The sequence below is a fragment of the Raphanus sativus genome, chromosome 3 (assembly GCF_000801105.2).
Source record: "Raphanus sativus cultivar WK10039 chromosome 3, ASM80110v3, whole genome shotgun sequence".
Taxonomy (NCBI): Eukaryota; Viridiplantae; Streptophyta; class Magnoliopsida; order Brassicales; family Brassicaceae; genus Raphanus; species Raphanus sativus.
This window is the reverse complement of record NC_079513.1, coordinates 3148876-3164978: the sequence shown is the minus strand read 5'-3', so window position 1 is coordinate 3164978 and position 16103 is coordinate 3148876. Positions and strand designations below refer to the sequence as shown.

General features: G+C 36.5%; 1 long non-coding RNA gene across 1 annotated transcript; it reads right to left on the bottom strand.

Moving 5' to 3' along the window:
- Positions 1 to 10978: 10978 nt before the first annotated feature.
- Positions 10979 to 12501, bottom strand: LOC108847223 (uncharacterized). The gene is made up of 4 exons (XR_001948909.2): positions 12310 to 12501; positions 11835 to 12224; positions 11359 to 11726; positions 10979 to 11216 (listed from the first exon to the last, which is right to left on the bottom strand). It is a non-coding gene; the product is annotated as an uncharacterized LOC108847223 (long non-coding RNA).
- Positions 12502 to 16103: the final 3602 nt, after the last annotated feature.

The window sequence follows — 16103 nt, the reverse complement described above, 5'->3', positions numbered from 1 at the left end:
TTTGAGCAGTACTACCTTTACAAGGTAAAACAAAATTTTATGGTTTTACACACTTTGCCGGCAAGCAACAAGCAAGTTAGTTGCTTTGTGCTGTATTCCACTTTTTAACAAATACTAATAAAGATTCAAACTTTCCGGTCCCGGATAGTTTTGTACTAACTGATACTAGTTTTGATGCACATTCGAGACCAGAGACTCTGCAAAGCCATATTTCGTTGGGTCCTGAAGGGAATGGTTACAAAAAGATGAAGGAATCCTGAAGAAAAACAAAGACTTAAAGAGAAAGAAAGCTTAAAAAGGTATATCGGAGACGGAGAGGATGATCGGCGAGCAAATGCGTCGCAAGCGTTGGAAAACATGGTAGATAGGCGTGTCTCGATTTGTGTGATTGGGAGAGAACGAAGCAGTCTCATAAGTATCATTTCTCATTTTCGATTGAAATAAGATTTTTTTACGTTTAGAGACACATTTTCAGTTTCCAATTACATTCTAAGACACTTAGCACTTGTGACACACATTATTGTGTATGAAAGACATTAGTACCCTTTAACTAAAGACAAAACCAACTCTCTCATTAATTTGACATATCATAAACATCACGTGACTTGAATTTTTTTTCTCTTCCCCACGACGACTCCGACTCCGACTCCGATTGAGAAACCCTAACATCTCCATTGTTTTCAATCAGGACCATTACAATCACTCTGGTTTTGCCTCTGTTACTCTCTCTCTCTCTCTAATGACAGAACATCCATCTTGCTGCTCTCTAGTCCTAATTGATACGATTTTCTCGCATCTCTCGTTCCTAAGTCCAAGACTCTCCGCCGATTTGAAGAAACTCTAAGCCTGACAACTACTCTCCTCCTCCTTCTTGTTGAGGTCACTGTTGAATCACCACTCTCCATGATTTGAAGATAAAGGTTTGTACTTTAACTTCGATGCCTCTGTTTTAGTCTTCCCTTTTGTTTGAGTTTTGGTAAAGTTTCATGCTTTTCTGGGATGTCTCCATTTTCTTAATTGGGATTTTTTTCCTTTGCAGATGAGTTTTGAAGACAAAAAATTGATAGCACAAATACACAATCGTCTTCTCCTCAAAGTAATCAAACATGGTGGAGGCAGCAGGAGAAGGAGAGGTTCACATGTTTCTTGCCGCAGCGACTCCGAGTTCGTGTAAAAGGCATGGTGGCTACTTTAATGTCTTCATCTAGGTAAATAAGGCTTCAAAGACACATCCCTTGTACACAACTCGTCCATCTCCAACTCCCCAGTCCACACCTCCCTTGTCCACATGTACACACATCTCATGTACACAACTTGTCCATCCCCAACTCCTCAGTCCACACCTCCCTTGTCCGCCCAACAGGAGAACCCCGTTCCACACTCCACAAATCCCTGCTGAACTAACTCAAAGCTCCCCTACACAGCTCCCCGTACACAACTACCTCCCCTACACACGTCCGTCGTACACACTTCCCCTGTTCACACTTTATACAACCACAAATCCCATGTCCACAACACTCCTGTCCACAAGTCTCCCCTAGACAACACCACCGTCCACAACACTCCTGTCCACAACAATTCTGTCCACATCACTCGCAAACACAAAACACCAATCATCAACCCACCAAGCTTTTCCTTATCCTCCACTCTTCCCGTTGTTGGAGCTATGACATGGCTCTATTGGAAGCTCCTCTAAGCAATACAACTAAGACACCCTCTTGGTTGTTTTTATGTTACATATTTTTGCGTTTCCCTTCATCGGCTTTAGTGTATGTTTTGCATTTGTCATGTTCATGAACGCCTTTTACAATGTAATGGTCATATAGAAACTCATCTTTAGCTTCTTTAATCTACTTAATTTTCCACTGGCTTGTTTACTATTTTGTTAGTTTCAAAGAAACACTAAATGGTGCTCAACTAAACCACAATTATTTTTTTTAAATAACTTAGGATTATTCCCTTTCTTGCTCAATCTCCAGCGGCGAACAATAATATTAAGCTCACGTCGTTGTCAACGTTCTACACCTTTAAATTCACACCGCATGATCAGATCTTCTTTTCCTAATCCAACGGTTAGGAAACATTCTCACATATCCATAAACCTGACAAATTTAATGTTTTCAAACCAACGTCACTTCCACCGAACCTATATGGTCGTACAATTGGTTTTGGTTCATTAAGGGCATAAATGTCCACTTTTCTTTTTCATACAAGATATTGTGTCTAGCAAGTAGGATGTGCCATTTTGTGTAAAGTAAAAGACATAATGTGTCTTATCTTGTAATCAACTCTTGAAATAATATTTAACTAGTATTTGTTTTACAATCAGTTTCAACGGATTCATGTCTTTATACTTTGAAGTAGAATATTCCAAATATGAAAGAGATGGCCCAGATTTGTAGCTTGAGCACAGTATTGGATGATTTGGATGATACTCGAGCCGATACTGTAATATCCATTAAAGATATTTAGATGATTCCAAATTTCCAATGTTCAACTACACATATAGAAGGTCAAACTTTTTATCCAAGAAAAAAAAAAGAAGGTCAAACCTTTTCAGTTTTCTAGGTCAGGCATTTTCAAAACATTGACGCTTGGGAAACACATACACTTATCATTTTTAGACAGGTGTCCACCATGCGTCGCCATTAATTTATTATATAGTAGTATTTTAGTTTTTTTAAACTGTTGCAATCGTTTTATGGTCATAGATGGCAGAAAGAAGCAAGTTAGATGCTAAGTTGGTTTGTGCCCAACATGGAGTGTTGTTGCAAGACTGGATAACATTCAAAACAACTGCTTTGGAGAAAAGAAACTGGTAACTAATTTCTCTGCCAGCTTTTGTGAGATGTATTTATATAAACAGGCTTTTGATTTCATATGAATACATCCGTTCTAAAATGCCAAACATCTAATCTTTAGATTTGGATTGTAATTTTTTATACTTTGCTTGGCCAGGACAATGGTTAAGATAGCCGAAGAGAAATATGATCATCTCATGATCAAAATTATCAACTCGTGCACAACATCTGATATCTTGGAGGTGCGTTCTCTTTATCTTAAAGCAACAATTATAGCTTAGGACAGCTGATCTTTACTGTCGAAAGCGAGTGTTGGGTGGATGTTCGTCCTTGCTGTGCTTTCTCTAACTTGTTTGTGTTGTAAACTACCGATTAAGTAAATCGTCGTAAGCATGATCTCCAATTGTGAGAATAGAAATCAAACGATTGCATGCTCACATTCGTGTCCATGATTTGTTTTTGCTATACAAGTTGAATTCATTCATGGCGAGGACAATGTGTGAGTAAATAAAATTTGTAAAAATAGATTACTATACATATTTATTCAAAGAATATTTTAGTTTTGTTATTCATTCGATGATGAACTCTGGTTATATTCGGTTGCACCTATCAGGTTAAGTTGAAGCAATTTTTTTTTGTAACAACTTAAGTGTAATTTCAGCTTAGTCTCTTTGTAAGATAATTTATGTACTGTTGCGGGTAATATAAACTGAGTCTCTGTGTCACTAATTTGGTTTTGTTTTGATGCCCATCCATAACGAATAGCACATAATTACCATTTCATTTACAGTTAAATTAGTGTCTCTTTGATCATAGGGTTTTTCTATGATTTGTTATAAATAAAGTGTTAACTTTCTATTTTTAATACCTTTATTTTATTTGATCTACTTAACAGAATGGGCCAATGGTTTTTTCCTACAACCTTTTCGATAGTTATCTGAGAACTCAACTAATCTATGTGTCTTTGGTTATGTGGTTTTTGTTCTCTTCGCGATATCGAGCTTCCGCAAGTTTAATTTCGTAATATGGCTTATATGGGTCCTTATATTTCAATTGTAGGAATTGACAACCCTTATTTTTGACAAAGCTTGACAAATTCTAGTCTATGATAGAAAGTAAGTTGAGTTTTATTGATAAAGAAGCTTGGTATATATACCAAGAGAAGTAAAGCTACAATAGGAAATCATAAAATCAAACTAGAAATAGGAAATCTAAAGATAAAACCTAGTTCATATAATTCCTAAGTTATCTAGGAATTATACTCCAATACCCCCCCTCAAGTTGGAGCATGAATATTGTTAATGCCCAACTTGAGAAGAAATGCATCAAATTCCTTGCGTCCCAAAGCTTTAGTAAAGATGTCTGCCAATTGATTCTGAGAAGTAACAAACTGAGTCCGAATAACACCTTTCACGATCTCATCTCGAACAAATGAACAAATAATACCCATATGCTTAGTTTGCTCGTGTAGTACTGGATTCGCACTGATGTGGAGAGCCGATTTGTTATCACAACAAACTAACATTGGAGCCTGATGATCAATGTTGAGTTCGAGGAGAAGTTCTTTGATCCATATGAGTTCTTTAGTAATAGCTTTCATTGCACGGAACTCAGCCTCAGTTGATGATAGCGAGACAGCATCTTGTTTCTTGGTTTTCCAAGTGATGGGAGATGAACCTAACTGTATTATCCAGCCAGTTAAGGAGCGACGAGACAGAGGACATGCACCCCAGTCAGCATCACACCAACCTGTTACTGTAAAGATAGGATCAGATCGAAGTAGGATTCCTTGACCTACTGTTCCTTTTAGATAACGAACAACTTTTAAGGCAGCACACCAATGTTCTTCACGTGGTTTTTGCATGAACTGGGACAGAATATGAACAGAGTACGCAAGGTCTGGACGAGTTGCCAGAAGATATATAAGACGACCTACAAGACGTCGGAAACGTTCTGGATCTGGAAGGAGATCACCCTGAGCTTTGCTGAGCTTATGATTTTGATCCATGGGAGAGCCGGCTGGTTTACATCCAAGGAGACCACACTCGGTTATAATGTCTAGTGTATATTTTCGTTGACATAGATAAATACCACTAGGACTCCGAGCTACTTCCAATCCTAAGAAATACTTAAGGATCCCTAAGTCTTTCATGTGGAAACATGTTGATAAGTAGGCTTTAAAAGAATGAATCGCATGTCTTGAGTTACCCGAGATGATTAGATCATCGACATAAACAAGGATGCGGAGATAGATATTGTTTTTGGAGTAGACGAACAAAGAAGAATCAGAATGTGTTTGTGAGAATCCGTACTTCACAAGTGCCTCAACCAGTTTAGCAAACCAGCATCTTGGTGCTTGTTTCAAGCCATATAGTGATTTCCTTAGTCGACAGACTCGTGTATCACCTGGTTTAGAAAAACCGAGAGGCAGCTTAATGTATACTTCATCATGAAGATCTCCATGGAGAAACGCATTATGCACGTCCATCTGATGGATTTCATGATTCAATTTTGCAGCAACGTCTAAAAATACTCGTACGGTAGTCATTTTGGCCACTGGAGAGAATGTTTCTGTGTAGTCCAACCCTTCTTTTTGGTTATTACCCAGAACCACAAGACGAGATTTATGACGTTCGATTGTTCCATCTGCCCGGAATTTGATCGTATAGACCCACTTGGTTCCTAGAGCCTTCTTGTTTGGGGGTAGCTCTTGCAAATCCCAAGTATGTTGTCTCTCAAGAGCTTCAATTTCTAACCGCATGGAATCTCGCCATACTTTGTATTTCATTGCTTCTCGAAAGTGCTTTGGCTCAATGTTAGATGCCAATGCAATAAGATAACTGCAATGTTTGGTTGAAATTCGATGATATGATATATAGTCTGATATAGGAAATAACGAACCTGAGGATGGGAGCGGAGTTGAAGACGGGAGAGAGGGAGAGATAAGGGGGATTGCCGTTGCTGAGTGAATTACAAAATCTCGATAGCGAGAAGACGGAGTTTTTGTTCTATGGCCCCGACCCATGTTTTCTTGAGTTGTTTCAGTCTCTGTGTGCTCTGTTTCTGGTTCTGGTTCTGTATGCTCTGTTTCGGTCTCTGTATTTTCTGTTTCTGTTACAGGTACTGTCGGAGCATCCTCATGCGGTGACGTTTGTGCTAGAGTATCTTCATTGTCGGACGTATTAGTTATCATCGGAGGAGCCTGTGGTGAAGATAACTCCGAGTTCTGATCAAAATAAGGGAAGACATCTTCCTGGAATGTAACATCTCTTGAGATGAAGACGACTTCTTGATCTAAGTCAAACAATTTCCATCCTTTAGTACCAGACGGATACCCGAGCAGAATGCACTTTCGACTTCGCGATGCAAACTTATCCCCTTTCGTATTTTTATTATGAGCATACGCCAAGCATCCTAGAACTCGAAGATGAGAGATCGATGGTGGCTCTCCATGAAGAATCTCAAACGGAGTTCTATTCTTAAGAAGTGGAGTCGGCGTACGGTTGATTAAGTGTGCTGCTGTCAGGACACACTCGCCCCAAAATTCTAAAGGAAGATTAGCTTGGAATCGTAGAGCGCGAGAAATATTGAGTATATGACGATGTTTTCGTTCAGCGCGTCCGTTCTGTTGTGGTGTATGGACACAAGAAGTCTCGTGAAGGATGCCATGTTCTCGGAAGTAAGGTGCAAGACATGTGAACTCGGTTCCATTGTCACTCCGAAGTACCTTGATCTTTTTGGAAAACTGTCTTTCAATCAAAGCCATGAACTCTTTTAGCTGTTGAGAAACCATTGTTTTGTCTGGCAATAGATATAGCCATACTGCCCTGGAATGATCATCGATGATTGTTAGGAAATAACGAGACCCACAGAATGTAGTGGTTCTATAAGGTCCCCATAAGTCACAATGAATTAAATCAAAAATCTCTTTTGCATTATGAAAACTATCTGGAAAACTTTGACGAGTTTGTTTAGCCCGGAAACAAATATCACAAGATTTGAGAAGTTGTTCATCGTGTGGAACTGATAAACTATCTAAAGCTGAAACTATTCCCGTAATGCGAGAAGATGGATGTCCAAATCTGCGGTGCCAAAGACTAGAATTCCCGTGAACCATAGACTGAAGCGATGACAAAGACTCGATCTCTCGAAAACGGTACAATCCCTCTCCCTCTCTTTCACCCGCTCCAATCAGCATCCTCGAGGTACGGTCCTGTAATATCATAAGTTTATCAGTAACTTGACCAACTAAAAAATTATCAGTAACTAGTTGGCCGAAAGATATAAGATTTGTGTGGAATCCCGCAACATAATACACATTGCGAATGTGTAGTGATGTTGTGAGTTTAACGGTTCCTTGCTTGGTGGCCATAGCCTCAGAACCGGCGGGTAATATGACTGGTATAGGTATGATATCTCGTACGTCTTCCATGATATCCAAACAACCCGTCATATGATGAGTTGCTCCGGTATCTAAAATCCATACACACTTATCATTCTTACCCTTTAGATGCTCATTAGTTGTGGTGCCCTTGTTAATTAGCTTCTGAACAATATTCCATTGTTCATCAGTAATACCCGTAAGCCCCAATCTATCTGCTTCCGTAATAGTGACATTAGCTCTGACGTTTGATGTCTCAGTTTTATTGACAGTTGCCGTATTAGCTCGAGGTTGAATGGTCTTTGCTTGATCATTGGTTTTATTTGAAGAATTGCGATTTGGAGGTCTGTTCCTTGGACGGTCTTCCCACCATTCAGGATAGCCGATGATAGTAAAACATCCTGCTGCTTCATGTCCCGTTCGTCCACAAGCAGTGCATTGGCGAGAAGGGTCTTTGTTTCCTGGTCGCGATGAGTTGTTCTGTTTTGAGAAGTTGTTTGAAGATTGTGATGTTGGTCGAGATTGAGTTGAGAAGCCCATGACAGGAGTATCAGGAGTTGTAGACGAGCGGATGATCTCGTTTTGTGAGACCGTTTGGTAAACGCTATCAAGGTCTGGTAATGGAGAGATTGCGCAGATTTGAGAACGTATCACTCCATGAGTTGCATCATCAAGACCTGATAAGAAGTCATGAACTCGTAATGTCTCCATCTCCTGCTCCCTCGCGGAATTTAAATCACATTCACACTTTCCGCAACTGCATTGTTTTGAGTTCATACAATCGGTAATTCCATCCCAGATTTTTGTTAATCTACCGAAGTAATCATCAATTGATGAACCGTTTTGTTTGCAGTTGGCAAGAGAATTTCGTAATTGCTGTAGACGTGCGCCACTTTTGAGAGAGTATCGTTTCTTGATCATCTCCCATAGGTCCTTCGCGTTTTCTCGAGTTGAAATAGCTGATCGAAGTTTTGGTTCGATCGTTTGTTTTATCCATCCTACCAGAAGATGATTATTTGCAGTCCAATCTTCTAGATGGGTTGAATCGGCTGCCGGTTTCGGAAGACTGCCGTCGAGGAATCCAAATTTCTTTCGTGAGCTTATGGCCATACGAAAGTTAATTGCCCATTCATCATAATTCAAACCATTAAGCAGTGGTTGTGAAATCACAGCTCCTGGATTATCATTAGATGATAGGTCATAAGGAGAAATAGTTTTGTATTTCCGATCACTTGCTGGAGTAATCGACATTATTTATGTCGTGAATAAGAACTTCTTTTCCAAGTCGTGGAAGAAGAAGTGAAAATAAGAATAAGATGATTGCCTGCGATTTTGCAAAGATCAATCACGAGAAATAGAAGTTTTTGATGTGTTTATATTTGTTCTTGCTCTGATACCATGACAAATTCTAGTCTATGATAGAAAGTAAGTTGAGTTTTATTGATAAAGAAGCTTGGTATATATACCAAGAGAAGTAAAGCTACAATAGGAAATCATAAAATCAAACTAGAAATAGGAAATCTAAAGATAAAACCTAGTTCATATAATTCCTAAGTTATCTAGGAATTATACTCCAATAAAGCTATCCTTGATCCCACCTTTTGCCCAATGTACGCTAAGTTGTGCTCTGATATCTGTGACAAGCTGCCTACTTTTCAACCTACAGAGCCTGGGGCACGTATTGTCTCATTCAAAAGGGTTTTGTACAATCTATGTCAATCAGTGTTCGAAGGAGCTGAAGAAATAAAGGAGCTTAGAGTATACCCGTCAGATCAGAAGGAAAAAGAAATGATGTTGAAGCTCCAAACTCTAGGAAATATTCGTTTTATTGGTGAGCTTCGAAATCAGAAGGTGATGTTAGAGAGGATAGCTCACCACATTATTGTAGTTAAGTAACACTATTTACCAGCTGACACATTTTTCAGACAACTTTTGCTTTTGTGTGTTTATTAACTATTATTTTTACAGGTGCTTTTGGGTGCTGATGAGAAAATTTGCCCACCGGAGGAAAATGTCGAAGCTCTTTGCCTCTTTCTCAAAACTATCGGCAAAAAACCTTTGAGGTCAAAATGGATCAATTATGCATATCTCAGTCATTTAAAAACTGTGTCAAATCATCCTCAGTTGGTTACGCCACATAAATATATGATTCGGGAGACCATTAATTATTTGCGCTTTAATGGGTGGCCTTAAATATCATCATATATAATTATGAGCTGTATGAGTCGAGAAGTTTGGGCTTTGCTTTTGTGCGTGCTCTTTACATTTTTTGTAACTCACTATTTCTCGATCCTTTAAACATTTTAAGTAGTTTAATCAGTTTTGCTTAAATAACGTCATAATACCATTATTTTATATTATTACTAGGGTCGTCTCGCCTTACGGACATGATGTTATTTCGAAAATAGTTGAAATAGTTAGAGTAAATATTTAATATAATTTTTTATTAACTTAAAATTTAAATATTAGTTTAGCTCTGTATTTGTTTTTCTTTATTTTTAAGTCTAAATATGGCTTTGTTGTGGTTTTATAATTCAGAACATTTTCAATATTATTTAGAAAATAAAATGTGTATCAATGATATAAAGATCTACAATCAAAATTAATAGCTCTGCATAGTTGATTTTGAGGTTATTATAAAATAAATTTAAGTTTAGATATATGCACAACACTTTAAATTAAATTTATGCATGGCAATCTTAGTTTAAACTTTAAACATATGCATGGCAATTTGAAAGTGTAATAGCCAAATTTTTTATTATTTGATAGTAGTAATTTTAGTTACATGTAAGATTAATTTAAAAATCTGGGCATCATTCTATATTTAGCTTATTTTACATCATCATTTGGAATTAGATGAACTCTTTTTTTTGTCATTTTTTTACTTATCAGCTTTCTTTGTTAGCCATAGGACCGTCTAATATCATGTGTTACTGGAGCGGTTAAATATAGTCCGAACTAAAAAATAAAATGATATTAATATATTTTCAAAAATCAATACATAATTTTGATTTAAATTTTCAAAATTTTAGACAGTGTTAAACTTATAGTTTATAATTTGAAAAGAAACCTCAAAAATATATATTCTGAAATTATTAATATTAAAAGTTATTTCGTTTTTGGAACAGGACGTTGAAAAAAATTGAGACGGCCCTGGTTAGCGACAACTATTTTTTTGTATCCTCTTGACACTTTCAAATAATATCTGAACTTCAAATATCAATCTCCTTTACGTAATTTCATCTTGACACCTGAGGAGAAACATAGCACTTCGTACTGTACCACCGGGTGATTAGAAACGGTTCAAAAGAAACTATTAGAATGATAACGAATGAGAAGACCGAATTAATGAATTTCACACAGAGAAACTTACGTATATATATGTAGAATCACAACAATAGAAGGAAAGAGGGGATGTATTTGTTCCATTATTTATTCTTTTAACATATATTTTAGTTTCAATAATTTTTGTTTTATATTATGTCTCGACCATTATTTTGTAGTTGTTTTCTTAATTTTATCAGTTTTTTCTTTGAGCTTATTTGTTGTAAAACACTAAATGTGGATTGACTAAATTTTCTAATACGATTTTTACTACTATTAATAGAGTTGCGTTCAATTTTATTATATTGGTATATACATTTTAATATGTTTGTTTTAGTATAACTTATTTAATTTAAACATATAGTAGAATATAGTAGAAACTTTACAATCTACTTGATAAGTCTCAACTTATCAACTCTGTAACCTGTAACCAGAAAATGGAGAGAGAAGAGAATAGAAAAGAAGATATATAGTTTTGATTATAGAATGTTTGATACCGTCAAAGATAAAACAACAACGTCTCAACAAAGTCATCCGTAAATATAATATGTAGTCACACTCAGGAGAGCACAGACTACTCCTGCTTCCATACTTCGACTCTAGCCACTTTGGAAATCCTTCAGCTGTCTTGCCTTGCGCCACAAGCTTTTCATCCACCTATTAACCATTGCCAAAGATACCTTGAGCTTATATGCGGAAGCATATTTACACTGCAGATGAAGACTTGAACATTAACTTTTTTTCTTTCTGTAATTAATTATCTTATGATCTTATATAAAAGAATATATTCATTATCACCAGCAAGAATTGAAAGGCAAAACATAACAACTTGAAAAAGATTAAAGTTAATACCTTCAGTTGCAGGAAGGCGAGAGAGATGATGCTCACTGCTCCATAGACAGAAAACGATGTAGAAACTTAATAACTGTTATCCAGACAAAGCATTTTTCTTCACATATTTTCCCTTAACCAAACCAATGATTTAACAACTTCTTGGCTCTTGACACTATCAAATATAGTCCTCGGGTTTACTCCCCTATATATCCACTTTGGAAAAAATTCCTTTTCTTTCAACAAAATAATCATCAACAATGATTCCTCCTAGATTCATAGTGTTTTAATATTATGTACTGATAGTCCATCAGTGTTTCTTCTCTTGCAGACCATTGTACTTACTGATCAAGAAACTCAGACAAAACGATTCCTTCTACTACCATCTCCTGCAGATAAAATCGTTTCATAAAGTCTCTTTCTTTACATTAGCACAATACAATAAACAGAATGAAAAGTATTTATCAGCAAAAACATTGTATGCTTGATGTTCTTACCTATGCATCTAAATCAAGAGAACTGAGAAACCTTTTGTAGGCTGAAGGGAAGGTAAGATTGATTTGATCAGGAGCATTGAGAAGCCGTTTGTAGACGGAAGTGGAGAAAACTGTTTCCGTCGCTGCTTGACACAGAAAACGCAGATCAGGTCTCGATCCCAAGCAGAAGCTTTCCGGCTACGGAGGCAAGAAACAGAAGCGTAACTAAGTTGATTGAATGCACCCCAAACCATTACGCCTTGGTTGACCAGAGGTGGTGGTGTGAATATCGAACGTCACGGCAATGACTCAGTCTTCACGCAATGATGGCAGGTGATAGACGGTGGAAAATACAAATACGCATAGTACAGAGAGATAGATCTCGACTCAGCAGGCCCCTCGAAGGTGGTGCTACAACGACAGAAAGAGTTAGTCATATCAAAAGATGAATGTAAGAGATCGGAAGCGAAGATGAGTTCAAAGGGAGAAACCTTACATCTATTTATACTGTAAAATCACCGCCTTTCAGATCGAAACAGAGCACTGAAGACAACGTAGTTGATGAGCGAATTGATGGGATCAAACACGGACCACTAACTCAGACCGTTTTGGTGAGGGTAAGGGGAAACGACATCGACGTTGCCGAAGAACACGAAGGAGAGCGTTGATTAGGGCTTCAGCAGAAGACAGTGTAGATGGGCCTCGCGAAGAGCAGCTGAGTACCAAGTGTTGAAGCCCAAACCCGACTCGAGAAAACACTCCTTTAATGAAACGCAGCGTCGCTTACGTGTCTGCACGGGAAAGACTCAGTTTCCAGCCTGGCATCCTAGGTGGACACCCTAGGAGTGATTCAAACTCTACTTTATATAATTAGATTATATTTATCTTTTTTTGTTCAATATCATATTCATCTTTTATGACATGTATTTAAAATAAAGTTACTCCCTTCTTTTTTATTGGAAAAATCTCATAATAAAAATCCATTGTGATGTGATCCCACTTCCACTTACATTTTAAACCTTGTAACTCAATTTCTAACATTTTGAACAATGAAACTTATTTCAATAACATATTAAACATCAAACCTAGCTTATTTGTTTTGTGATCCATTCTATTCATCAGTAAAATAAAATAAGTGATGTGATAGTTTAAAAAAAAATATTTTAATTAATAAAAAAAAATAAAATTAGATAAAATTCAAAAGAAATTCTATAAATTTGTACAAATTTAGAAGAGTCAAGAAAACAAAATAAAATTTATAAATTCGAAAATTTAAAATTATAAGACTAGAAATTCATAAAAATGTAAAAGTTGTTTAAAATTAGAAAAATAAGAAAGTCGAAAAATGGAAAATCAGTAAAAATTCATAAATTGAGAAAACTAAAAAATTATAAAATTAGAAAAATAACAAAAATAAATAAATTTTAAAATTCAAGAAAAACATATAAATATTTGGAATGTTTTTTAAAAAAATCTGGAAAACAAATAAAATGAAAACATTCAAAAGCTTAATCATTTAGAAACCAGAAAGTAAAATCCCCTATATATTAAAGGAGGAACATTTCGAAAATTAGAACCTCATGTTTGTATTAATTAAAGAATACCCCTATCCTACGTGTCATTCAATTGGAATGTTGATTAATCATATGTGACATCATTACATTGAAATTGAAAAAAACAAAGATGTCCAATTCGATTTTTATTTCTCCCTAGAATCATTCAATACAAAACTATATGATATAATATGATATAATGTCGATGAGAGTAATAATTACATAAATGAGAGTTAATTTAACGGAGAAGAATATTTATTTTCTTTAAATAAAAGCTACGGAATTACCTAATATGATTAACATATATATGACAACTAATGATTATGAATAATAAATATTTGGTAACATTTTTGTATTTTATTTTTTTTGTTTGATTTTATATTATTAAAAGATATTAAACAACCACATTAACCATATAATAAAAAATTAGATTCTTTCTTATATGTTATATTTTGAATTTTTTAAAACGAATATAAATTAATATTAAATATAATATCGGATTTTAAATTTTATATCCGACTATACACAAAATTTAGATATATACTTTGAAATAAATTACGGTGTCTTAAACCCTTTTTACAATATTTTACAGTATATATATACTTCGTATGAAATAAATGCAGGGAGAATTACCAATTGTGACTCAAAACTTGGAGTCAAACCCAAAAGAGTACCCCAACTTGGGTCAAAGGCAAAAGTAACCTAAAAGGCTATTGAAATTACAACTATCTCCTTGTTAACAAACAAAAAAACGGATTTTTTTTTATGTTTCTACCCCTCGCAAGTCGTCTGTAAACAGACGACTTGAAAATAAGTCGTCCAGACGACTTTAATTTAAGTCGTCTAGACAGTTATTCTTAAACATAATTTAAAAATTTTGTAAAAAATATTTTGATAAGTGAAAAATTGGAATTATGTAATTAACATATGTCTTAAGAGATATAAATTAATATATAACAAATTTCAATTGTTTTCAGCCCAGATGAGTGAAAGTAGTGAGTCATGATATTCTTTAGTTTATGTTTCATCAACATATGTTGTAGTATTGTATGTGTTCTTAGGGTTAGATTTTGGAAAGCATTAAAACCGTTTTTGAAAATTTTTAAAATTACCTAGGCGTGTTCATTTCTGTGTATAGTAAACACTATTGAAGTATAATTTGATTTTATAACGTGGTTAGTAAGTTAATTTAGTCATTTTAGTTTAGGGGTTCATTTTAGGGTATTGGACGACTTAATATTTAGTCTTCTGTTCCCAGACGACTAAATATTAGGTCGTCTGATGTACATTATCAGCCAGAATAAGTCGTCTAAACCGGACCAAACTTTAAAGTTTACCAATGTACTTTTAAAGCTAACCGGATTATTTACCCAATATATAAGGTGATTTTTTTTTTTTCATTTTCCGCGAACAGAAACCCTAACAGTTCTCTCTCACCGGCGATATCAAAGGCGATTCGAATTCCCACTATTTCCGAACAACCATCGTTCTCAACGTCGGCTATCTATCTCACTTCATTCTCACCGTTGTCGCCGCAGCTTCTTCTAACCCTAGCGCCGCCGATTCCTCTAAACCCTAGCGCCCCCGCTTCCACTATTTCCGAACAAACCGTCGCCCTCGCCACCGTGCTCACCAACGTTCTCACCGCCGCTTACTCTAAACACTAGCTAGCACCGACGCTTCTTCTAAACCCTAGCGCCGCCGCTTCTTCTAAACCCTAGCGCCGCCGCTTCTTCTCTGTAAACCGTAGCGCCGTTTCTCTGTAAACCCTAACGCCGGTAAGTCATCAAACTCGTGGAAAAGATGAACATAAAACGTTGTCTCTTTCAATTTACTCATTCTCACCGTTTCACGTTTATTTTTTCAGATCTATAACCACAATGACGAGTACTCGAACTCCTTCTGCGACTAATCAGGTCCGCTTGAAATTTTTCTACTGGAAGACTTGTAAGTAAGTCGTCTGGAAAGTCTTCAACCTGGACGACTTAGTACGTCCATTTGGAAGACTTTCCAGACGACTTAAATATAAGTCGTCAACTAAGTCGTCCAGTTGGACGACTTTCTAGACGACTTATATTTAAGTCGTCTACTAAGTCGTCTGGAGTAACAATTAAGGCGTGATTGATTTAGCTTGTGTTCTGACTTCTATTAGTGTGTTTGATTATTTTGCAGACAAAAAGGATGGATATTCCAGAACTCCCCCGTAGGTTATACACATTAGGGGAAGAGCCAGAACCCCACAATAGCATTTCGTATCATACGGATAACACGAAGTTGCATACTGCTCTTAGGGAAGCTCTCACTGATGCTGAATTTGAAGAGCTTAAGGAGTCGAGATTGGGAGTTTTCATCAAGTTCAAGGAGCAGGGATTTGGTTGGGCTTCAAGGCTGGTTCACTACTTGCTCGGTTTAAAGCTGGACATTAAGAAGAAGTACGAGATGTGGTGTCTCGTTGGTCCAGAACCTGCGAGGTTTTCACTGTTAGAGTTTGAAAACATCACTGGTCTAAACTGCGAGTACATCGAGGACCTTGAGACACCAGAATGTGAAGTTACCCCACAGATGGTTTCTTTCTGGGAGATGATGGGAGTTCATCGGGAAGCTGGGCCAAGTACTGATCAGATAATAGCAGCACTGAAGAGATGCGGGGATTGGTCCAGGGAAGATCGCAAGCGACTCGCGTACCTTTCCATCTTCACTGGATTCATTGAAGGGAAAAAGTTCTCAAGCGCTACAC